The following is a 20,084-nucleotide window of genomic DNA, read 5'->3' on the forward strand; positions in this document are numbered from 1 at the left end:
GAGAATGGCATCCCTTGCTCTAGATTTAAGAAGATTATCAGTACATTAAACAAAGACAAGATATCCACATGCATGATGAAGAAACTTCTAGCATTTTACTTACAAATGCATAATAGAATTTATAGAAAAAAACCTATAGAACATTCAAGAATTTCAGTGACTAAACCTCATGCACCAACATCCTACAACCATGTACATTTCTTAGAGCTTCACATTGAATTATATAAGGGACATCTTTAATTTTCCTACTCTCATCTAAATGCATTCATTTACAATAAAACAAATGGCCAAACTGAAGGTGGGACTTCAATTTTCCACCCAACCTTAGACTCACTACAACCAAAATCACTTGTAGTAGTCACCCCAAAGCCAGATCCATGATCAACGGGGAATTTTATTTAATACTTTCAACAAGAGGCCATACTCAACTCAAAGAGGATAGGGATTAATTATCAGATCAAGTGGTTATCAACTCTTTAGCAAGCACCTTGAGTGGTTTCTCATCCAATTCTTGGAAAACACCCATTCCCCTTTTTCTCTAAATTTTCTTGAGCTCCACTAGGCCATAATTTAGCTTCCCAGGGAATTTCATTCCCTCCACTTTGCATGTCTTTCCAACAATTCTCATGTGCTTCCCCAAGAGGAAAATCCAACCCCAACATTGTTGTGCAAATTCCCTTTTATAATTTCTCATGGGTGTCTCTTCACGTTCCTCTAGACTCTTTCTCCTTTTTCTTATTATTTCACCATAAAATTAAATAAAGGTATTAGCTAACCCAATATGGGTTTATCTTTCCTCTTCCCTCTTAGATCATGGATTTGTGGTCCCACTCTTTTGGTCATTACATAAAAATATACTCCTTCATAATTCATAGTATCATTACATTATAAAAATCAGGAGGAGAGCACACCAGGGGTGTCGCACCTCCCGTGTATGGTTATTCCTCCACATGGGATTGATCTTTATAGGATCTACATCCAAGAAATTTGTAGCCTCATTTTTGCTTACAAAAAATCTCGAAAGATTGTTAATTTTGGCTCTGGGCCCCCAGGACTCAACAATGCCCATGGTGAAATTTAGAACCCCCCTAAGAATAAATTTTTTAACTTCCAACACCTTTAAACCAAAAAAAATGTTTCAGAAAGCTAATCTACCTTCAGGTGGACCATAAAAGTATAAAAAAGTAAAGGGGGCCCCCATCTCTAAGGAAAAAACCTCAATCCAAAAACCAGATCATATACTCCATACATTTTGAATAAGAATTTTATGAGTTATCCATCCAACAACGATTCCCCCAGAACGACCAGGAGAGTCTGAGGTAATGAAACAGCATTCTCTAAGAAAAGTTTCCAATAGAGAAGAAACAACTTCACCATTTCCCAGGGTTTCTTGGAGGAAAATGATACCAAGATTCTCTAACCTAACCAACCTCTTTAACGCAAGTTTTTGGAGGAACTTGCCAAACTCTACAATTGAAGGATGAAATTTTCATTATGAGACCGCTACTTGGGTATTCACAGCTCTAAGCACCCCATTGATTGATAGCTATTTACCAACGACCATCTATTGTCTAACCTTTTATTTAGCTTTAGATAGGATTCATTCCCTCCCAAGAGATTCAAAACCCAGGGTAGAGAGGACAATTTGACCTAGACCACCAAACTGACCATTAGTACGAGGAAAGATATTCTTAGATCTTATATCATATAGAATCTCTCTACCCTCAAGATCCCTTAGAACAACCTGAAAAATTAGAGGATTTTGATTAAAGAAGAGACATCGATAGGGAGGGGATCAGAAAATTGATCTAACATGAATGACCTCTACATACAAGATGCATATCTTTAGACCTCAAACCCCTAGAAGAAAAACCTCGATAATTTCCCAAAATCGAGAAGGAATTTGTAACTATAATAACATAAAGAAGGGGTGAAAGAGAACCTGGAAAAGGTGATGCCAAAGTAGTCCTATATTCAACTTCTTGATGAGAGCGCCTGACATAGAAAACCTCCTCACGAGAGTGAGTCCCCGCATCTACTTGGCACGTCCCACACATATCAACCACCATATTTTCACCCTCCATTGGTCCTCCTACTCCATTATTCGTACCTAGTCCCAAATATGACAGGGGATCAAATTTCATTTTTTTCATGGACCTCTCCCCACACCTTACCTTTCTTGAAGGGAAGAGAACAATGCCTTGCAATGTGGCCATACTTGTGACATCACTTGCAACATAATGGTATACCTTCATAGTCAAGCACTTGAAGCCACTCAAACCCCCTACCAATCTTTATTGTTTGGTACAACACATTTCATAGGTCCAAAGACACTAGAATTTTTGCCATTGACATATCCCTTGTGTCCCGGGAGGAGTAATCCACTTGAAGAAAAGTCCCAATTCTATTTTCGTGATATTTAAAGCTATTTTCATTCCACATGTGGGTTGAGTGGTTAAGAATCCGGACCAAAATAGGAATTACATCCAGCCTCTTGAGAATGTCATCAAATAGTGGACTCTAGAATTTAAAAATGACAGATGTAGAATCAATGGAACATACATAGTTGGAAATGAGGGTAGCCTCCTCATGTATACCAAAGGATAACATAATCCAACCCTTGTCCAAATTAAAAATTTATTGGAGAGATTAAATCTTTGGGCAGATTTCCACCATTCCTAGACTAAATTTTTGACCCCTTTACCTATCAACTAGGGACTTAGTTGGCAAGGCTCCAGTTTATTCCATTTTAGCATCATCCCCCAAATTCATCTTGTATGTAGTAGGGTTTTTTCACTTTTTAAAACCATGTTCTTTCTTAGCTTCTGTTTTGAGCCTAACAAGCCCTTCATTGACGAATGTGAGGCTTCCTCCCCTTGACATTCCTTTTCCTATTCTCCCTTGTCTAGCAACCCTATTTCGTGGACATCTCCATCCCTAGTCACCATGAATGAGTTCATAAAACTGCTTGTGGTCGACTATAACTCTTCAACCACCTGTTTAGTAGATGTAAATTTTCTCCATTCCACTTCTTGCATGCCCCCTACCACTATCGAGAAAGGTATATACCCTCCCCCCCAAAAAATCCAAAGGGTTGAAAAACCATCCTTCCTGAATATTGCCCAAAGAAACTTCTGATGCAGATAAACCAATCCCAATAGAAAACAAAATTTCAAGAAAACAAATCTACTCAAAGTCAAGCTAGAACTTTAAAACTTAGAGCAGCAAAATATTGTATCAATGAAAATCTGCGCTACTTGAGGGATCCATCTGGAATATTTTTAAGGTGTCTGGAAAAAGAACAATCAATTGAAGTGATGTAGCAGTTTAATAACAGCATGTGTGGAGGGCACCATTATTGGAAAGCCACAGCCCACAAAATTCTTAGAGCTAGGTACTATTGGCCCACTTTATTTTCTGATGTATTTGTTTTTGTTAAATCTTGTGACAGGTGCCAAAGATTTGAAGGAAAGCAACAGCTGAAGTCCCTGCCCCTAAAGCCAATTAAGGCAAAAGGACCTTTTCAGCAGTGGGGCTTGGATTTCATTGGGGAAATCAATCCACATTCCAGTGGCCAGCACAGGTGGATATTAGTTGCCACTGGTTATTTCACAAAGTGGATTGAAGCAGTCCCTACAAAGAAGGCTGATCATAATGTGGTCATAAAGTTTTTGACATAAAATATCTTCACCACATTTGGTTGTCCATAGAAATTAGTCACAGATAATGCAGCAGCCTTCAGGGCCAAAGAGTTGGTGGAAATGTGTGATTCAATGGGCATCAAATTGATTCATTCCACCTCATATTATCCTCAAGGAAATGGTCTAGTAGAATCCTCTAACAAAATTCTGACAAGGATAATTAAAAAGATGTTGGAGGATAATAAAAAGAACTGGGATGCTAAGCTCAAGTATGCACTGTGGGCTAATAGAGTGACCATTAAGAAATCCACAGGGAGTTCTCCATTCAAGCTGGTGTATGGCACTGAGGCTGTATTTCCAATCCAGTTAACTCTCCCTGTGGCAAAGTTCCTTCAAGAAGAGCAGAATGAGGAAGAAGACATGGCAAGAAGAATCACTGATTTGACAGAGTTACATCAGATTAGAGAACAGCTGGTGGAAAATGCTGCAACACATTAGAAGAGAATCAAGGAAGACTTTGACAAAGGAACAAAAATAGATAATTTTTAGGTTGGAGACTTGGTTCTGAAATGGGATGCACTAAAGAAAAAGAAAGGCAATCATGGAAAGTTTGATGCTTTCTGGATAGGTCCTTTTATCATTTCACAGATTCATGGGAACAACACCTTCATACTGAAAAGTATGGGAGGAGAACCAGTTTTTGACGGCCCAGTTAATGGGCGTTTTCTGAAAATTTATATGATTTAAGGTCTTTGGCCTTAAAAGCTATAAATATTTTGTTTTATCATTATTAGTATAGATTCACCCAGACTCCATGCCTAATGGAGCACTAGAAATTTAGGTAATTGATTTTCATTAGGAAGGCATTGATCTACAGGTTCTAGAGATCTCACAGGGAGGATCTCATCCCCAGAAGGAGCCAAATGTTAGCACTGCTATGTGTTTGAGCATTTTTTAGGGTCAAGGATAGCTTGGCTGTGGTGTTTTCTAAAAAGGAGGGGCTTGCAGCAGTCCATTCAATCTTTCCCCTTCCATTTGCTTTACCCTTATGACTCCCGCCACTTCGTTTCATCCTTCCTCTTAAATTCCTTTATTCCCCTTTATCCCTGTTTTTGTGTAAAAGCCCGCCTAAATCCTTTTTAACCAACTCCCGGGCTTATTTTGTTTTAACACTATTAACCTTATGAAACCCTGATAACCTTATAAATCCCATTAACTTCTTAAAACCCCGCATTAACCTATTCTTTTTGTTTAAACCCCGGCGCAAAGGCCCTAACCCTTTATAACGTGCATATATAACAAAAGCATAACCCCGGTGGGCCCGTACCTGTCGCATCGTCTGTCATATCAACCAAAATGTACTGTAGCTCGCCGCCGTCTGATCATCCCGCCTTACCATCCAACGGTTATCGCAACCCCCGCTCCGCCAACCCGCTCATTCGATAGCCCACGGGAAAGTGGTTTCCCCTGCTGACTTATCTGCCACACGTATTCATGTTACTGGATCATACCCGCTTGTACAAAAACCACCCTTGGCCATAAAGCAGTGCGGGGAAACCGTTTATCGCCTTTTTGGTACGGCTCCCCGCCCGTTAACCTGTGAGTATCTCCATTGCTCGTCAACCGACGGATCTCCCCGATCATGATCTGACGGTCCACGATCCTCCATTCAAATTCCTCCCCGATGGCTTCCATAATTTAATCTCTGCCGTCAGATTTCACGATTCGACGGTTCCTATTGTTCCCTGTGTTTCTGTGTTTTCCATTTGCCTCCCGCCATTAGATCTGGGCCGTCCATTTTTTTATCCAACGGACAGCGTTCATTCTTAGCTGTTCGTCCATTTCCGTTACTTTTTGCAGAGTTTTCGGCTTGTCCCATGCACGCAGAGAAGGAGGGAAGCCACGATCCAGCGACCTACGCATTAAAGCTCTCAGCTACTGCATTCAATGCACTGTACCTACGAAGGACAACAAGGAACACCTTGAGCAGATAAATTATTGCAGCAGTTATGGACATTTATTCATGAAACATTTCACCTGTTCAAGGAGTACTCTAGAGTACAGAAAGAGCATTTTGTTCATTAAAAACATTTAGAGTGCATCAGAAGACCCATATCTAACTGTAAATGTGGTTGGTGATCCATTAAGACACCTCCACGCATAACGTAGCAGAGATATTTTGTAAACAGATTCTATATATACCCAGAAAAATGATGTAATCAATTTGATGAGTGTTATGGTGTTGTAAGCTTCAACTTCTGGAGACTGTAACTACTGTGAGACCTGCAGCTTCTGGTCTTCATTTCCAACTAATACAAGCTTCTGTTGCTATTAATTGCTCACTTTCCACTTCTTCTTCTTCTTCCAAGATGTGTCTGTTATGCATTTCTTCATTTTCTGTTGTTGTCTAACATTAGAGGGGCTGTCATCCCACCTCTGTGTTAGAATCTAGTTAAGTATTATTGAATGTGTATGCAGGTTTCTATCATTTTAATGCCAGAGAGTTGTCATCCTGTCTGTGCATTAGGAAATAGAATTACAGACCTCTTTATTGGTTGCGGCTGGCCATCACAGGGTCCTGTGCATCTGCTGGTGTGATTAGTATTCTCCATTTCCACTTAATCCTCAAACTGTGAGTAATTGGTGATCTACGGCCTTGTAGTATGGGGGTGCTCACCCATGTCTGGGGTTAAGCATAGTAGAAGTGGTTATCTGGCTTGAGTATGCAACATTTCTTTCATTCATCCACCATTTATCCAACATTTTTGTTGAGTTTGTAATGTTCTCGAGCAACTCTGATATACAACTTAGGAGAGTTTCTTGGGGTGATAAAATTAATTGGCGCCATTGCCGGGGAGAGGAGAATTGAAGCTCATCTTCCCTGGGAGAACGACACAGCTTCAAAATTTGATGACAGACAAGGTTTGAACACAGTTTCTGGTTGTAATCATCTGTCTGGCGACTCCACTGGAGGAAGACCATCATTTGGCGACTCCACATTGAAGTTCTAGCTTAGTTTGTGAGACACACTTGAAGAAATCCTCAAAAATCACCAGCTGAACCAGTGCCTAAACTTGAGTGGACTGTTACATCGAAGAATGCTTCACAGAAAGGGGCAACAGGATCAGGTAAGCCTAAGAAATCTAATTCATCTCTGAAAGATAAAGTTGTAGCTGAAAATGTGCAGTCCGTAGATTTAGAAATCAACACTGTTAATAAGGAAATTCCTTCAGAGATTAGTTCAGCCCCTTGTGAAGTTAGTTCCCCTTTGAATCTCAATCCAAAGAAAGTTTTCCATTCATTCCAAAACATCCCTTTATCTCTACCATCCATCACATTACTCCCTAACATTCAACCTGCTAGTATTCTTCCAAATATTTCAATCATGGCAGGACAGCAAGCACCTACGAGGATAGACAGGATTGTTGCTGCTAGATATGGACCATTGGTGTTGCATGTGCCTTTAAATCCTATTTCTGTGGGAGAATATCAAAAGTATATGCCTAAATTCACTGGTACAGAGGGAGTAACAACAGAAGAACACCTTGAAGCTTTTTACAGTTATGCTGATAATTTAGATATAAGTGAAAATGATGTGTGGATGAGAGTTTTTGTCTAGAGCCTTGATGGAGAGGCTAGGAAGTGGTTTAGATAATTACCCCAGAGATCAATAACAGATATTGAAGTATTAGATGATACATTTTTGAAGCAATGGGGAGATAAAAAATACTTGCTGTATTATCATACTAAGTTTGGTAACTTGAAGAGGGAAAATGGGGAATCAATACCTGATTTTAATAAAAGATTCAATCGAATGTATAGTAAGATACCAGCTGAGGTAAAGCCTACTCCTACCTCTGCCAAACTCACTTATGCCAATGCTTTTGACTCTGATTTATGCCTGTTATTGAGAGAAAGGAGATGTACTATGTTGGCAGACATGCAGGATGCAACCTTAGAAGTAGAGTCCAATATCATGGCTGCAGAGAAACTAAAGAATCAAGCTGACAGGAGAAGGCAAAGAAGTCAACCTTCTACCTCTTCTAGTTCATCTTCAGAGCCAAAATTAGATAAAATGACTAAGATGATTGAGTCATTGGCTGCTGAAATTTCTAAGTTAAAGGTTGAGCATAATTCAGCAAAAACAAGGCAGCAAAACACATTTGCTCCAAGGAACCAGAACCCATTCCGAAGAGCAAATGAGCAGTTACAGATTATGCAAAGGGGTCAAGAATCAAAAGAAGATCAGAAGGTTAAAGCTCCGTTCCAAAATGTAGTCATGGAGGAAGAACAATTTGAAGAGGAAGAGGATGAAATTCACTGCATGGAGGATAAAGGCAGCGCTGCATTTTTTACTTTGGGTGCTTATGAAGAATCATTGCTGCAGGAACAAAATAGTCAAGAGTGGGATAGGAAAGCTGTTCTACAAATTGAACAGCAACAGAGATACAATCTGAGGTCCAATGCAAAGAATGTCAAAGAAAATCCTGCACAAACAGCTGCTGTCCAAACAGAATCACAGAATGTCAAACAAAGAAGACCAACAGCTGATCCAGTCATCCTCAAAGCTCTAGTTCAAGAGGTAAAAAGTTCTGATACGTCATCTTCTTCTTTCAGCTTTGAGTCAGAAGTTCAGAAGTTGAAAATAGTTGTGCCTCTGGTAGAATTGGTGAAGAGTGAAGTATTTAGGAAGCCTATCCTTGAGGCCTTTGAGCTAGAAACCACAAAAACCTCCACTGACTCTGTTAATTTGCAAGATGACAAGCCCACCATTGTGCTCAGCCCTATGATTGAACTTGCCGATAACAGTTCTCCATCTTTTTATGTCTCCTTGACCATTCATGACAAAATCCTCCACAATTGCCTGCTAGACACAGGGGTCAGCCACAATTTAATGCCTAAAGCTGTCATGGAAGAGTTAGGCCTTGACATCACCAAACCCTATCATGATTTATTCCCTTTTGATTCAAGAAAGGTGAAATGCCTATGATTGATTAAGGATCTGGCCATAACCTTAACTCAGCTGCCTATGAAGAGTATGATGATGGACATTGTGGTAGCAGATGTGCCTCCTAAGTTTGGTATGCTGTTGTCCAGAGGGTGGATTAAGAGACTAGGTGGGACATTACAGAATGATCTTTCTTATGCCACTATCGCATTCTTTGGAGGAGAAAGCAAGAGGTTGTATAGAGAGGCACCGTTGGCACACATCATCAGTGATGAAAAGAATCCTACAAATCATCCTATATATGCTGTGGACACTGATTTTGGAGCTTGTATTCTCCAAATGGAAGAATCTCAGAAGGCCTCAATGTAGATCAGGAAACCAACAGTTCAGGCTGAGAAAGAGCAAGGAAGTCAGATTTGGGAGATGTTTCTTGATGGAGCATGTTCCAAGGATATTGCAGGAGCAGGGGTGGTGCTAGTATCTCTAGAACAAGAAAGCATTCAACTGTCTTTTAAGCTGGTTTTTCAAGTCACAAACAACATAGCAGAGTATGAGGCTTTGTTGTTGGGCCTTAATGCAACAAAAGATAGAAGAATCAAGAATCTGAAGGTGTTTGGAGATGCTGATTTAATTATACAGCAAGTAAATAAAACATTTCAAGCAAAGCACCCAAGGCTAAAAGCATACAGAGATGAGGTATTGAGAATCAAGGATTCTTTTGAATATTTCTATATTTCATACATCCCTAGAGCCCAAAATCAGCTTGCTGATTCCCTTGCTGTGTCTGCTAGTTTATTTATACTTCCCATGCCTCCCAAACTAGTTTATGAAGTCCAACTGAAGTATAGACCATCCTTGCCTGATAATGTCCACCATTGTAAAGTTTTTGATGATGATGATGAGATAAATAGGTTCCTTCAAGTCATTGATGAGTTTTCTGAAATGAAAATTGACCAAGAGAATGAAGCCTTGTTAGAAAATCCCTAGTCCCAACTTAGAAATAATATTGGTAAAGACAGCATAGTCCAGCTTCCTAGTAAAAATATTCCTAAGGGTCTAATTCCTCTTGAAAGACTGTTTGACCAAAATGATGTGCCTTACAAGGCTGCTCAAAAATAAGACCAATCTACAATCTGTAAGCATGATATAGGAAGTCTAGGTTAGCCTAGGTATGTGAATTTGTCCACTCATTTGTCTGCTAATCAGAGTGCTGAGTACTACAATTTAATGAGGCAATTTGCTGATTTGTTTGCCTGGGAGTATAGTGATCTGAAAACATATGACAAGAACATAATTTAGCATAAAATCCCTCTGGAGAAAGACACCATTCCTTTCAAACAGAAGCTGAGACCAATAAATCCCATGCTACTTCCTCTGATTGAAAAAGAAATTAAAAAATTGTTGGCTGCCAAGATCATAGTACCTCTTAGATATTCCAAATGGGTAGCCAATTTAGTGGTGGTGAGGAAGAAGAGTGGAGAAATCAGACTGTGTGTTGATTTCAGAAATTTAAACAAATGCTCCAAGAAAGATAACTATCCTTTGCCAAAGATGGAACATTTGTTGCAGAAGGTCTCAGGTGCCAAATTTATGTCTTTCTTGGATGGTTTTTCAGGCTTTAATCAGATTGTTGTGCACCCAGATGATCAAGAAAAGGCTGCATTTACCACTCCTTGGGGCACTTTTATGTATGCCAAAATGCTGTTTGGATTGATGAATGCAGGAGCCACCTTTTAGCGAGCTATGGATATAGAATTTGTGAAAGAGAAAGACAAATTTGTGCTTATCTACCTTGATGATATAACAGTTTACTCCAGTAGCCATCAAAATCATTTGCAACATTTGAAAAAAGTGTTTTTGAAGTGCAGAAGGTTCGGAATATCAATCAATCCCAAAAAATCACAATTTTCTTTGAATGAAGGCAAGCTGTTAGGACATGTTGTGTCTGCAGCAGGTGTTCAGATTGACCCAGAAAGAGTAAGAGCCATACAGACTTTGTCTGTCCCAAGATCAAAGAAGGATATCTAGTCCTTTCTAGGTAAAATTAACTTTGTGAGGAGGTTTATTCCAAATTTTGCAGAACTAGTGAAGCATGTTACCTCCATGTTAAAGAAAGGATCAGAGGTAAGATGGACTAATACAACAAGACAATCATTTGAGTCTATCAAAAAGGCTATCATGGAGGCTCCCACTCTAATAAGTTCAGATTACAGCAAGGAGTTCCACATATTTTCTTTTGCCTCTGAGGACACTATTGCAGCAGTTTTATTGCAGTAAGATGAAGAAGATTCAGAGCATCCAGTGGCATTTTTCAGCAATAATTTGAGGGATGCTGAGCTGAGGTATGATATTATTGAGAAACAGGCATATGCTCTTATCAAATCCTTGAAGGATTTTAGAGTTTATATTCTGCATTCAAAGATAATTGCATATGTACCCTCCGCTGCAATTAAAGATGTCTTAATACAACCTGATGCTGATGGAAGAAGGGAAAAATGGATTGCAAAAAAGATAGAGTTTAATATAGAGCTGAAGCCCACCAAGCTAGTCAGAGGTCAGGGGCTTGCCAAGTTATTGGCTGAAGAAAATTGCAGATCATTAGATATTGATTTCCTAAGCACAAATGCAGAAATTGGCCAAACAAATGAAGGAGAGGAAGCAACTGAAACAGACCGAAGGCAGTCAGTGGCCGAAAATCTAGCTTCTTGTAATTGATATGCTGAAATAATTAATTTCTTGCTGAAGCTAGAGATCCCTTCAGGATTTACTCAAAGTCAAGCTAGAACTTTAAAACTTAGAGCAGCAAAATATTGTATCAATGAAAATCTGCTCTACTGGAGGGATCCATCTGGAATATTTTTAAGGTGTCTGGACAAAGAACAATCAATTGAAGTGATGTAGCAGTTTCATAACAGCATGTGTGGAGGGCACCATTATTGGAAAACCACAGCCCACAAAATTCTTAGAGCTAGGTACTATTGGCCCACTTTATTTTCTGATGTATTTGTTTTTGTTAAATCTTGTGACAGGTGCCAAAGATTTGAAGGAAAGCAGCAGCTGAAGTCCTTGCCCCTAAAGCCAATTTAGGCAAAAGGACCTTTTCAGCAGTGGGGCTTGGATTTCATTGGGGAAATCAATCCACATTCCAGTGGCGAGCACAGGTGGATATTAGTTGCCACTGATTATTTCACAAAGTGGATTGAAGCAGTCCCTACAAGGAAGGTTGATCATAATGCGGTCTTAAAGTTTTTGACAGAAAATATCTTCACTAGATTTGGTTGTCCACAGAAATTAGTCATAGATAATGCAGCAGCCTTCAGGGCCAAAGAGTTGGTGGAAATGTGTGATTTAATGGGCATCAAATTGATTCATTCCACCTCATATTATCCTCAAGGAAATGGTCTAGCAGAATCCTCTAACAAAATTCTGATAAGGATAATTAAAAATTTGTTGGAGGACAATAAAAAGAACTGGGATTCTAAGCTCAAGTATGCACTGTGGGCTGACAGAGTGACCATTAAGAAATCCACAGGGAGTTCTCCATTCAAGCTGGTGTATGGCACTGAGGCTGTATTTCCAATCCAGTTAACTCTCCCTGTGGCAAAGTTCCTTCAAGAAGAGCAGAATGAGGAAGAAGACATGGCAAGAAGAATCACTGATTTGACAGAGTTACATCAGATTAGAGAACAATTGGTGGAAAAGGATGCAGCACATCAAAAGAGAATCAAGGAAGCCTTTGACAAAGGAACAAAAATAGATAATTTTCAGGTTGGAGACTTGGTTCTGAAATGGGATTCACTAAAGAAAACGAAAGGAAATCATGGAAAGTTTGATGCTTTCTAGACAGGTCCTTTTATCATTTCACAGATTCATGGGAACAACACCTTCATACTGAAAATTATGGGAGGAGAACCAATTTTTGACAGCCCAGTTAATGGACATTTTCTGAAAAATTATATGATTTAAGGTCTTTGGCCTTAAAAGCTGTAAATATTTTGTTTTATCAATATTAGTATGGATTCACCCAGACTCCATGCCCAATGGAGCACTAGAAATTTAGGTAATTGATTTTCATCAGGAAGGCGTTGATCTGCAGGTTCTTGAGACCTCACAAGGAGGATCTCATCCCTAGAAGGAGCCAAATGTTAGCACTACTACATGTTTGAGCATTTTTGAGGGTCAAGGACAGCTTGGCTGTGGTGTTTTCTAAAACGGAGGGGCTTGCAGCAGTCCATTCAATCTTTCCCCTTCCATTTGCTTTACCCTTATGACTCCCGCCACCTTCGTTTCATCCTTCCTCTTAAATTCCCTTATTCCCCTTTATCCCTGCTTTTGTGTAAAAGCTTGTGTAAAATCCTTTTTAACCAACTCCTGGGCTTATTTTTTTTTAACACTATTAACCTTATGAAACCCCGATAACCTTATAAATCCCATTAACTTCTTAAAACCCCGCATTAACCTATTCTTTTGTTTAAACCCCGACGCAAAGGCCCGAATCCTTTATAACGTGCATATATATATCAAAAGCATAACCCCGATGGGCCCGTACCTATCGCATCGTCTGTCATATCAACCAAAATGTACTGTAGATCGCCGTCGTTCGATCATACCTCCTTACCATCCAACAGTTATCGCAACCCCTGCTTCGCCAACCCGCTCATTCGATAGCCCGCGGGAAAGTGGTTTCCCCCGCTGACTTACCTGCCACGCGTCTTCATGTTACCGGATCGCACCCGCCTGTACAAAAACCACCCTTGGCCATAAAGCAGTGCGGGGAAACCGTTTACCGCCCTTCCAGTATGGCTCCCCGCCCGTTAACCCGCGAGTATCTCTGTTGCCCGTCAACCGTCGAATCTCCCCGATCATGATCTGACGGTCCGCAATCCTCCGTTCAAATTCCTCCCCGATGGCTTCCATAATTTAATCTCCGTCGTCTGATTTCACGATCCGACGGTTGCTATTGTTCCCTGCGTTTCTGTGTTTTCCATTGCCTCCCACCATCAGATCTGGGCGTCCATTTTGTTATCCAACGGACAGCGTTCATCCTCGGCTGTTCGTCCATTTCCATTGCTTTTTTCAGAGTTTTCAGCTTGTCCCATGCACGCAGAGAAGGAGGGAAGCCACGATCCAGCGACCTACGCATTAAAGCTCTCAGCTACTGCATTCAACACACTGTACCTCCGAAGGACAAGAAGGACCACCTTGAGCAGATAAATGACTGCAGCAGTTATGGACATTTATTCATGAAACATTCCACCTGTTCAAGGAGTACTCTAGAGTACAGAAAGAGCCATTTTGTTCATTAAAAACATTCAGAGTGCAGCAGAAGACCCATATCTAACTGTAAATGTGGTTGGTGATCCATTAAGACACCTCCACGCATAACCTAATAGAGATATTTTGTAAACAAATTCTATATATACCCAGAAAAACGATGTAATCAGTTTGATGAGTGTTATGGTGTTGTAAGCTTCAACTTCTGGAGATTGTAACTACTGTGAGACCTGCAGCTTCTGGTCTTCATTTCCAACTAATACAAGCTTCTGTTGTTGTTAATTGCTCACTTTCCACTTCTTCTTCTTATTCCAGGCTGTGCCTGTTATGCATTTATTCATTTGCTGTTGTTGTCTAACATTAGATGGGCTGACATCCCACCTCTGTGTTAGAATCTAGTTAAGTATTATTGAATGTGTATGCATGTTTCTATCATTTTAATGCCAGAGAGTTGTCATCCTGTCTGTGCATTAGGAAATAGAATTACAAACCTCTTTACTGGTTGCAGCTGGCCATCACAGGGTCCTGTGCATCTGCTGGTGTGATTAGTATTCTCCATTTCCACTTAATCCTCAAACTGTGAGTAATTGGTGGTCTATGGCCTTGTAGTCTGGGGGTTCTCACCCATGTATGGGGTTAAGCATAGTAGAAGTGGTTATCTGGCTTGAGTATGCAACATTTCTTTCATTCATCCACCATTTATCCAACATTTTTGTTGAGTTTGTAATGTTCCTGAGCATATCTGATATACAACCTAGGAGAGTTTCTTGGGGTGATAACAGTTACCATAACCTCATTTGAGTAACCGCTTATCCCAAATGAGAAATCGCTTGACAACCTAAACTCCTCATTAGGAACAAAAAATTTCATATGATGAGGAGTCACCGACAAATCTGTCAACTCTGTCTGCTCCATCTTATCAGACCCCTCACTATATAGTCAGAAGCACTTAAAGTGTTGAGACAAGCAAGATCCATACAAACCCTAATCAATCCTAGACCTCCTGTCTAGATTGTCGCACTCCCTTCTTATAACATTATTTAAAAAGGAGTGTTTTTTTATTTTCAAACTTCATAATATTATAAACATGACAAATTATTTTAGCCCATAATGTCATCACAATTGTACGAGAGTCTAATCATATTTTTAACAATGTTGTTTTTTTTTGTTACTAAATTAGAATAAAGTGATACTTTTGATATTTTAAAATAGAGTTGATTGCCTCCATATAATATATTTATTTTTTCTTATCCTCTAATTCTTTATGTCGTAGCAATTTTTTTTCTTTTTCTTTTCAACCTTAACTCAAAGATAATTTTATTAAGCACAAACTGCAACATGGCTTACAAAAAATATACATTAAATATTTGCTCTAGATATTTTTCATATTTTCCTCCTCCCTTAAAATAACATAGGGGAGAGAAAACAAATTTTCCTACAAGGACTTCTTATGCAATATTCTAAGTATAAAGAATAATTTAGAAACAAATCATAATGATCACATATTTTCTCTAACCCCTTCTTAAATCTTAGTGATGTCAACAGTTGCCAAATAGCATGATTATATGTTCATTTTTGCTTCATGCATAATTTAGTCGATATTAACTTTATCTTACCTTGTAAGAGAACAAGAGGGATTTAGGGCATTCTTTTTTAGGATTTTAACAAAAGAGGAGGGTTTAGCTAGTGTAGAGTGAACATGAATTTCTGGTTCTTCCTGTATTGAATCCATTTCTTCTTCCTCTAATTCCTTAGGTTCCTTTTCTTCACCCTTTGAATCCTCTACAATTTATTTATCTTCCTCCTCTATGTTTGCTTCCACTTCCTTTTATTCTTGGGCATTAGTCACTATTTCGTTAGGAAATGGATTTGAATTGATATCTAGTTCAAGTGGTCTCGAGTTGGGATGGATTTGGAGGGGCTGAACCTTTTCACTAAGATTTCCTACACCTATTTGTAACTGCCTTAAACTCATTTTCCTACCTCAAATGCCGCATCAAAGAATTCCTTCCTTAATTATTACTTTGAAGGAAGTTTCTCTTCTTGGATCTTTGGATAAATTTTAGCAAAATGACTTTTGGTATGAAAAATCATGCACTTGAATGGAATATGCTCATAATCTAGCACTTGAAAATGATTACACTTATCTAAATTGATTTGGGGGATATTTTATCAGTCCCTCCTCTAATTCCACCTCGACACATATTCATGCATGAGAAAGAAGTTCCATTTTTGTTCTACTCTATCCAAATAGTGACCAACTTCATTTCCATCCTTTCTTAAAGAGATGCATACTATAAAATCAATCAAACATGATGTAACGTGACCTACACTAGGGTTGTTGAAATCTCTTGTTTTGGATTAAAACCAAGGTCAATGGAGAGATATATATTCTTTTGAAATCCATGAAGTATAGCCCATATTTGAATATACAATTTATGTATTCCTTATTCAATAAAATAAAGACATAATAACCATGACCAGAGGGAAAACATATTACTTGTCCTTGATCTTGGAAGACCAATCTTCTACCACCCATTTTTCCACAACTTTTGGGTTGGGTCAAAGAGTTGTAAATTTTCCAACTAACACCCATTCAAACAAGATAAGGGATTTATCTCTTAGATCCAAATATGGAAGGTTTAGATGACAAATCACTTCTAGTCTTTTAAAATAAAACTATGGTTGAGTTTGACCTCATTTCCTTGGAATCAAGACCATACCAGAGCACTAAATTCCTCTAAGTAGAAATCTCACATAGTTACTTGGCTCCCAGAGAAGGCAATGTATGTTTCCTCAATGAATATACACTAGAGACTAGCCCACAAGGACTACAGTCTTGCAAATTGGGTTCAACCTGTTTCAACTTGGAAATCCATGCTAGGTGAAAATTTACAAGAATCATGTTTGGATTGGCTAGATCTAGCTATGATTTATAGTGAGTTTAGTTTGTAAACAATGATTTTGCAATGAATTCTAAAGAAAATGTTGACTAGGGTAAACCCTATATGTTATGGGAAAGGATTGTTTACATCACTCCTCTCCAAACAACCTTGTTGATTATCGAGTTTGGATGAAGTCACAAAAGTAATATTTAAGGGAAATACTTCCTTTCTCATTTTTAGAGTGGTGGTAGTCCTCTTTTTAGAAAAAGTACAAAAATCATAATGGCAAACAAAGTAAAAAGATTATATACAAGGGGAGATGATATTAAAAATGACATTTACAATATAAGATTGTAAATGGATTCAAGTGAAATCAAGGAATTTGTTTTTAGCATAGTGGTAAATAGAACAAACCACATCATTGAGAAAGTGTTGTAGCTGCTACAACCCCCTCCAAAATTTTTCCTACATTCAAATTTTGGAGCCCCCCTTATGATCTTTTCATCTTTCATTTCAATTCATTTTCATGTTTGGTATTTTCTAAGTGTTCAAGTCTTCCCTTAGGAAAATTAAATGCCAAAACTTTAATATTTCACATGCCTAACTGTTGATGCCTTCATAAGACCACACCTTATAAGTAGGCCATGTGCACTTCTTAGAGAGAGTGGATTGCACTTATTGCCACTAGGCAGAGTGCACTTATTGTTGACAGTCAGTGTGCACTCTAGGAACACAAGCAAGCACACCTCTTGTTGATAGACATAGTGTAGTTCCCAAAGATAGTCATTGTGCAGTTCCCAGAGATAGTGATTGCACACTCCTTGTTGACAGTATTGTACACAATTAGTGTGCAATTCTTGTTGACTGTGAGAGTGCACTTCCTCAAGTTAGATTTGTCACACTTCTAGAAGAAGTCAACTCATCCTTATCTCATGGTTTTCTGACATGCATTGAGTGTACTCACAAACCCTAACCCTAATTACATGTCTGCTTTCCCTATATAAGTAATCCAACCCAAAGCTCATTCTCACATTCATCGTTTTCTTTGGAGATATGCATAATATTCTTTAAGCACAAGGAGCACTCTTGATTACAAGTGTGTCACTTTCTTGGGTAATTTTCTCTATTGTCGTTTTTTCTTGCTTTTTCTTTCGCAACTATCGGTTTTTCTTTTGCATGTGTCACTTTTTCTTGTTTTAGCTCTTACATGTGCCGCTTCACTCTTACATGTGTCACTTCTCTCTTGTATGTGTCACTTTTTCTCTCTCTTGTGTCGCTTATCATGTTATATGTACCTTATCACACCTTCTAGAGGTATCTCCACCACATTTTCTTACACTAGTCGATCCTCTCTATCACAAGAACATGCGTTGGGCACACTTTTATGACCTAGCTCACTTTCTAATTACATTTAACACTTGTGTTGCAACAACTTGCGCCCTAACTATCACACTTGGAGATAAGTGTCATTTTGTTTTCATTTCAATGTATACATGTTGGTTTTGGGTATTGTGAATATTATTGTCATGAGTTTTATTGAGTATGTGTGTGTGTGATCATGTTCAAGACCTATTTATCTACTCTTACTCTCTTTCTTTCATCCCACTGATCTCACACTTAATCAATTTTTGGGTTCTTCCTTGTCCTCACATCTTGAATAAGTTATGAACACATTAAACTTTCAACCAAGTGATGAGTGCATTACGCATTGCTAATACTTAGTTGTGATACCCTTGTCTCCTGATCCTACTCATTGCACCCATCTTGAGGACAACTCCCTTCAATGCTCATTGTGCATCCCTAAGCCACAATCACCCAACCCCTGATACTTACACTTGTCCTTTGTGTAAATGCATGATCACCCTACCTTCATGAGCACATTCACACTCCTAGTGGACAATAAGGTCATCCCTTAGCCCTTGCAATAGTGACTTGCGCTCAACCTTGTGACTTCTTCTCAGTCATTGTACACTGCACACATTCAACCCTCAAGTCTCTAGCCACTACTTCTTAGACTTGCGGTCTGTACCCAAGCTTGTCCCTCTCTCTCTTTCCCTTGCTTAGTGTGCACTTCCAATGCACAAACCATCACCTCTTGGATCCTGAACTTGCACGTTGTTCCCAAGGAAGCCTCTATCTTAGTTCGTGTGCACTATCCCATCAAAGTCGTCATATTGCTGAGAAAACAAGGTAGAATAGGTGATTTTGGGGACTGATATTGTCTTGCCATGAGTGAACTTCATTTGCACGTACTATCATCCTAACATAAAAAATGATGTTCAAGGAGGTCACCAAAGAGAGATTCCAAGAAGACAGTTGTGGACCTGAGACACAAAGAGACCATCATGTAAGAGATAAAGGAATTTTGAACCATGGCAGATATATGGAAACCTAGGATGACTTGAAAGGCTCTAATACTCTATCCACATCCTTTGAAAGGTGAATATGAAGCACATTCCAGATCCATTATGAAGATTCAAAGACATAGCAGTAAAGGAAAGAACTTAGAATCAATACATCACAATGGAGTCTCATCTCACAATCACCAAATTATGGATTCTCAAAGTGTGAACACAAGATTGTTATTTTGCTCCATGTATTCTCTCCACAATTTTGGTGAAATTTAGTTTTTTAATTTCCAAAATTAGAAAATGTAAAATGTGTGAAATCCCAAGGGTCACACATGGAATGTGAAGAGTCACTAAGAAGTCTAAGAGTCATGTAGGAGATCAAAGTCATATGGGAGCTCTAGAGTCATGAGATAGGTCAAGAGTCACATGGGAGGTGAAAGGTCACCTCATTTGTTATAAATAAACCCTCATAACTCAAGAAAAAGAATTTTATCCTTGGCTTCTCAAGCTTAGCATAGGAGAGAAGATTATTATTTGGAGGAGCAAATGGTGGCTTCATGTTCCACTATTGGGGCTAGTGATGCAACTTTGTAATTGTGTATCTTGGCACTTTCACTTAATAATTTGAAGCTCTCAGAGTTGGGTGTACTTTCATGCATGTATCATAAATGTTGTAAGACTATTCTTTCATATTTGTGATGTATGTTTTGTGTTCATATGTAATAAAGAAATGAACTATTTCATTGGATTTGGAACACATATTAATTGAATTATGCGTCCTTATTGCTTTCATGATCATTGTTACTTTGTGAACTATTTTGCAGATTAATTAACGATTCTTTCTATGTACATGTGTGTCTTTAGTAGGAGTACTTGTAATTTTCTTCTAGAGGCTCTCTCTTTATTTTTTCCTTCCATGAAAGTACTTCATACATTGCAATTGTTTGTTTCATAGAGCTAACTTACTTGATTATCTCAAAAGTAT

The sequence above is a fragment of the Pinus tabuliformis genome, chromosome 6, assembly GCF_031772625.1.
Source record: "Pinus tabuliformis cultivar Carrire ecotype Pingquan chromosome 6, CPIR1, whole genome shotgun sequence".
Classification (NCBI taxonomy): Eukaryota; Viridiplantae; Streptophyta; class Pinopsida; order Pinales; family Pinaceae; genus Pinus; species Pinus tabuliformis.